At 35.4% G+C, this 6155-nt stretch overlaps 1 pseudogene; it reads right to left on the reverse strand.

Moving 5' to 3' along the window:
* Positions 1-102: 102 nt before the first annotated feature.
* On the reverse strand, positions 103-2300 carry LOC136226653 (L-type lectin-domain containing receptor kinase IX.1-like; annotated as a pseudogene).
* Between the last annotated feature and the right edge of the window lie 3855 nt (positions 2301-6155).

Below are 6155 nucleotides of genomic sequence, written 5' to 3' on the forward strand. Positions count from 1 at the left end.
ATCATATTGATCTTCCATGAAAAACTTTTTTGTCTACTTTATAATGTGATGTGTTGTCTAGCAGAATTCGCAGAGATTGATCATTTTACTTAAGTTGTAGAATTCGCAGAGATTGATCATTTTACTTAAGTTGTAGAATTCGCAGAGATTGACAATCATATAGTACTTTGCACAAAAATTGAATGCATAAGAATCTTTCATATTCATCATTCACCCTTCAGATTTAGTAAGCTGTGAGGAATCTGAAGGGTGACCATAACTTGAAGACGGGTACCGGCCTCCCTCCAAAGAGCCAGTAGGATTATAGAAGTCATTAGCTAGTGTAGTGAAGTATGTCGAAACAGGCATCGTTGGTGAGAGAATAGGCAACGCAGCTTCGAAATTCAGCACATGTATTGATTGTCTGATAGAAGGTCTAAGATTTTCATCGGGGTGAGTAGACGAGAGCCCGACGATCATCAATCTTTCGATTTGCTGCCTGTCAAATTGTCCACAGAGTCTAGAGTCAGCTGCTTCAAGTAGCTTTCCTTTTCCATGAAGGCTCCAAACCCAGTTGGCCAAATGCACTTCATCTTCCTCCACGCTGGTGTCGATGGGTTTTCTTCCACAAGCTAGCTCCAAAGCAACAATTCCGAAACTGTACACGTCCGACTCTCTGCTAGCTTTCCCTCTTGTTACACACTCAGGGGCCATATAACCCATTGTCCCAGCTAAAACTGTTGTTTGTGATCCTTTCCCATGATCTACAAGCCTCGCTAACCCGAAATCGCCAAGTTTAGCATTGAAATTCGAATCCAGCATGACATTGCTGCATTTTATATCTCTGTGCACTACACATTGTTACCATTCTTCGTGCAAATACAGCAACCCCGATGCTAATCCTTGAGCGATTTTGTATCTATCCTCCCATATCAACAAATTGTGTTCCTTGTAAAGATGAGAATCTAAGCTTCGGTTAGGCAGAAACTCGTAAACAAGTAACATTTCCTTCCGTTCATGACACCAGCCGAGGAGTTGGACCAAGTTTCTGTGCCTCAGACGGCTAATGATCTTCACTTCCGCCGCATATTCCGTAACCCCTTGATTAGACCCCTTGGATACTCTCTTAACTGCAACATGAGAATCCGTGCTTCGTAAAAATCCTTTATAAACCCCTCCAAATCCTCCTTGGCCTAACTTGTTTTCATCCTTAAAATTATCGGTAGCTCGAGCTAGTTCATGATATGAAAATCTTTTTGCTCCTATACCATTTTCAAATTCATCATCCAGGATATGAGCAACTTCTTCATCCTCTCTAGATTTCTTCAGATACACAATGATAAGACCAAGTATACAAATCAAACCAACTAAACCAACACCAACACCCAAACCAACTGCTAGTCCTGTCTTGCTTTTCCGTTTTGAAACGACAACATTCTCACCTAAGGTTGTGCTGAAATCCCAAGACAAAACCCTGTGTAAAGCAGTATTATTTCCTGTTGCTCCTGTAAATCCGAAAATAACCCTTTCGGGTAGGTATTCCCTCAGATCAAGAACATGACTGAGGTACTGCAGTTCTTGAGCACCATTTCTAAATCCAGTGAAGACAAGACTGAGATTATGTGTTCTAGAATCATAAACAGTCCAAACATCAATCACTCTGCCTTGTTCAATCCAAGCCCTCCAACTAATATTCGCCACAGATTGCAGAGAATTGACATCAATACCTACATGTTCCTTATAAGCCTGAGGATCAAAAGGACTGCGGAAGATATCGAATTCCACTGCTACAAAATGATTTGCTGTAGTGTTTGTTTGCTGCCCATCACTTGTAAGACCAAGAGTGCTGCCTCTGACCATATTGGAAGGAGGTTTCGATCCTTCAGGCGCAAGAAAGAAGGTCAACCCGTCTCCATATTTCGAATTACCCTGCGAATCGATGACAAAAGAGAAATGAGTTTGGAAGTCTGTGAGATTTCCTGAACTTTTGTTCCAAAGATACAAAGATTGATTGTATGTAGCTCGTCCGATACTCGAAGTAGACTGCCTGGTAAGCTGAATAGATCGGTCTGCTAGCGTTGCTGATCCCTCATACGTAATGGGGTCATCTACATCGAAACTGCTGAAATTGAAAGATAATGCAGTAGCTAAAGGTATGGTTGTTAGAGAGATTAGAATGGGGAAAACAATAAGAAGCTTTGTTATGAGTGACATGTTTTCAGTTTGGTTCTCGAGAAAGTATAATGCTGCAAAAGATATAAGTTTATGGTTTTTTTAGGGAAAATTCCTGCAGGCTTCCATGATTGATTCCAAGGAAAACAAATTTTCTAAACTTTTACGTGGACTTGTCTTAGGGTCTGGCGGCTTAGAACTAGTCTACCGGTTTTCATCCATAATATTTTAAATATAGAAAAAGTAAGCAAATGGTGACTTATTGTAAGGTTTTGAAAACTTTAACAGTAAAAACTCATAATTAGTCTTTATATTTTTAATAATATTAATTCAACTTCAAACCATTATCTTTAAACTTATTATTTAATTTTAGAAAGTGGTTATTTAATTCTAATGTACGAAATAGTATAAATTTAAATAAAACGTTTCTAAGAAAAATCAAATTTAGCCTCAAGTCACCGAAAATTTGAAAATATTGTTTTAACTGTTATTTTATTGTCAATTCTGACCTTCCAAACTTCAATTATGTCTTAGATATAATAATATATTACTAATACAATTACAAAAAACAAGTTAAACTACTAACAACTAAGTTAATCACAAAAGAATGTCTAAAATATTTATTGTGTTACTAATATAATTACAAATAATTAATCAAAAATGTATGAAACTATTTTAATTTATCTATAAACTCATTTGGAAGATTTGATGTGATAGTTAAATAACAGTCAAACCGGTTTTTTTTAATTTTTAGTGATGTAAGGTTAAAATTGATTTTACTTAAAAATAGTATGGTTAAATTTATAATTTCAAACTGTAAAAACTATAATTCAAATTGTTAAAAAAACTGTAAAAATCATAATTTAAATTGTAAAAAATATAATTTCAAATTCATATTTAAAAGAATAAAGCATTTTAACCAAATGAGATATTCACTATTAACTAATTTGGCAATAAAAAACTTAATTAATGAGTCTAAAAATAAATAGTTAAGAGTTGAAGTTAAATTAATATTTTAAAAAATATAGAGGATCAGTTTTGAAATTTTACTTTTAAAATTTTGAAAAGCAGATGTCCACAGAAATGCCACGTTAGCCTATTATATTTATATGCCCCATTTGCTTTTAAAGTTTTGTCGGTGCAAGTAAAAGTTTGCTTACTTTTGATTATTTAAAATAGGGTTAATGTGTAAAAAAATAGCCCTAACGTTTTAGATCAGAAGTAATTTTACTTTTTACGTCTAAAATTATGTAATTTTACCCCAATATCGGAAGCCGAGAGCAATTCTACCTCTAACGTTCATAAATTGAGTCAATTTGAGAAATATTTCATCAAACTGTCTTTTCGGTCATGAATCTTACCATTTACACTTCACATGTGCGTTATTTTATCAGTTACAAATTACAAACATATGTTGGGATGTGAAAAATAAATAAATAAAAATATACTGTCTTTTGTACAAATTGGACAAAAAAATTCAAAAAATCACCGAATTTATAAATATTAATTTCTAATTCTATTATTAAATTATAAAGAAACAAAATTGCACAATTGGTGCATAATAAAGAACACAAATACTTGTGTTTTATAATAGGGGTAAAATCAATCCAAGTTATCAACGTTAGGGGTAAAATTGTTCTTAGCTTCAGACGTTAGACGTAAAATTACACAATTTTAGATATTAGAGACAAAATTTGGCCCCTAATCTATCCAACATTTTGTCATTTGGCCCCTGATCTATTATTTGGACACATTCGGCCCCTGATCTATTATTTGGTCACATTCGGCCCCTGAACTATCCCAATTCGTGAAATTTCACCCAATTTGTATTCAAACTTTAACCAAATCGTTATCTCATTGATAAGTAACGATATTTTGACACTTGAACTTAATAGATTTTAGTTTAGGATTTGTTTTTTACTTTTTTCCTTTTTTAATCTAATTAATTATTTCCACATAATGTGGCAAAAAAACTTTAAGAAATATCACGTTTCAAGTTCAAGTGTCATTTGTTGGTCCCTTGTAAGGTTGCAAGTATAGTTCCAAGGGGGGGTTAGGAACTATTTAAACTTTTTCGCAATTAGGGCAGACTTCTTTTTCTAAGGAAAAAGGTTTTAACAGCGGCGCTGAGTAAACAGCAAGACACTGGCTTAGTCAACTGGTGACTAGGTCAGTTTCTTAGCTTGAGTCAGGAGATAGCACTTAGAGTCTATTCCTGAGCTCAGATGTTCAGCGTGCACAATTCTACTTGACCTCTTTACTTGGTCAGTTTTTGGTTATTTTAAGCAAGCAATATATATACGGAGTTAAAGGTAAGAAATACTTCACTCAGCAGATTTATCCAGGTTCGGCTTCTTCTAAGCCTACGTCCTGTCCCCGGAACACGTTCCGAGATTTCGAATCCTCTACTGAGCTCTTTAAAGGTAGAGCCTCAAACCTTTTACAATCTTAGCAACTGAGTATGACAAGAGTACCTTCCTTTATACCTCTACTCAATCCTAATCTCTCGCTGAGTACTAAAACCGAGTACTCAGCCTCTCCTTTCTATCTCTAGAAATGATAAGTGTATTGTCCTATACAAAGATTTGCTAAGACACTTTAGACGATTGAAACAATCACTCTAGACTTTTACACAGATATAAGAATTGTAGTGTAAGATTTGTTTTGCTTCTTTGCTTGCAGAACTTGTGTAGAAATTTGGTCAGCGTAATGGCTTGATCAAGTTCTGTGTTGAGTGAAGCTTCTGATGGCACTATTTATAGAGACGTCTGGGCATTGGTCATTTCGAAATTCGAAATAACCGTTGGAGGGAAACGGCTACATGTCGTTGTCATCCTGACTTGCTCAGAGCTCTCGGCCAATCAGAATTGTGTATCTTCTGTCCTCGGTCAGCTCAGCAGACTGTCTCTCCTTTTATGGTAAAGTCACCTGGACAGCATACTGTGTCGTCTGAACTTTACCCAAAGTAGAAATACTTTGTCTGGAAGTTTTCATTTGCCAGCTGCTGTCTTGTACGCTTTGTCGAGACTACTCAGCAGCTTCATCTTGAAGTTGTTCCCGAAGGTCTTCTAGATCCTTATTTTGCTGAGTTGCGTTTTGTTCAAAACGGCAACGTCTTGACAAACGCGGGCCGAGTTGTACTGAGTTGTTTGACTTGGGCCTTGACTTCCGTATTGGGCTTTGGGCCTTCTAATTCTTGTGTCTTATAAACAATTTAACTCAACATTGAACAAACACATTAGTAGAATAAATCAAAGCATTTAAACTTAGTGTGTTTAGAATATGTATTTTAATTATACTTAAACAATTTTGTCAAATCAAAATTTATGTGGAAAGGTGTTTCAACAAACTCCCCCATTTTGATGTTGGCAAAACTATTCAGCGAGGAACTCAGTATGAGCTCCCCCATGATAGTTGACCTAGTATAATTTAGCAAACTCCCCCGTAAGGGTTGAGCTACTGACTTAGTTTTACTCGAAACATTTAAAGGTTTAATTGAGTAAGTCTAAGGTCGGTTTTTAGATATAGGCCAGCTTATTAAACATATTCTATTTACTCAGTATAAAGCGGAAGGTTTAATCATATAGAGTGCGCTGAGTAATTTGTTGTTCAATGGATTCTTAACAAACAATGTTTTATAAGCACATAGGACAATGTCAAACATGTTATCAGCATTTGATTCAGTCAATAAGATTTATAAGTTAAAAGCTGATTTAATTTGAAGATACGTAATGACTTAGTACACAGTAACATGTATTAACATATATCATAACTCATGAATAGGAATAAAAGATGCAGATATGATATATTGATGGAAGTCGGTGTTTACACAGCAAAATTCATAGATAAGGCATAAAGATTACATCTAACTTAGTCTATACTGAGCTAGCCTATCTATTTCTTTTTCTTGTGTTGCGACTGACTTCGCTCATGCTGAGCTCTAGCTGCATGTTCTTTCTCCCCCGTTTTGGCAGCATCAGGAGGAGGAAGTCTGAAGGCATCAG

Source organism: Euphorbia lathyris, chromosome 4 (genome assembly GCF_963576675.1).
Source record: "Euphorbia lathyris chromosome 4, ddEupLath1.1, whole genome shotgun sequence".
NCBI lineage: Eukaryota > Viridiplantae > Streptophyta > Magnoliopsida > Malpighiales > Euphorbiaceae > Euphorbia > Euphorbia lathyris.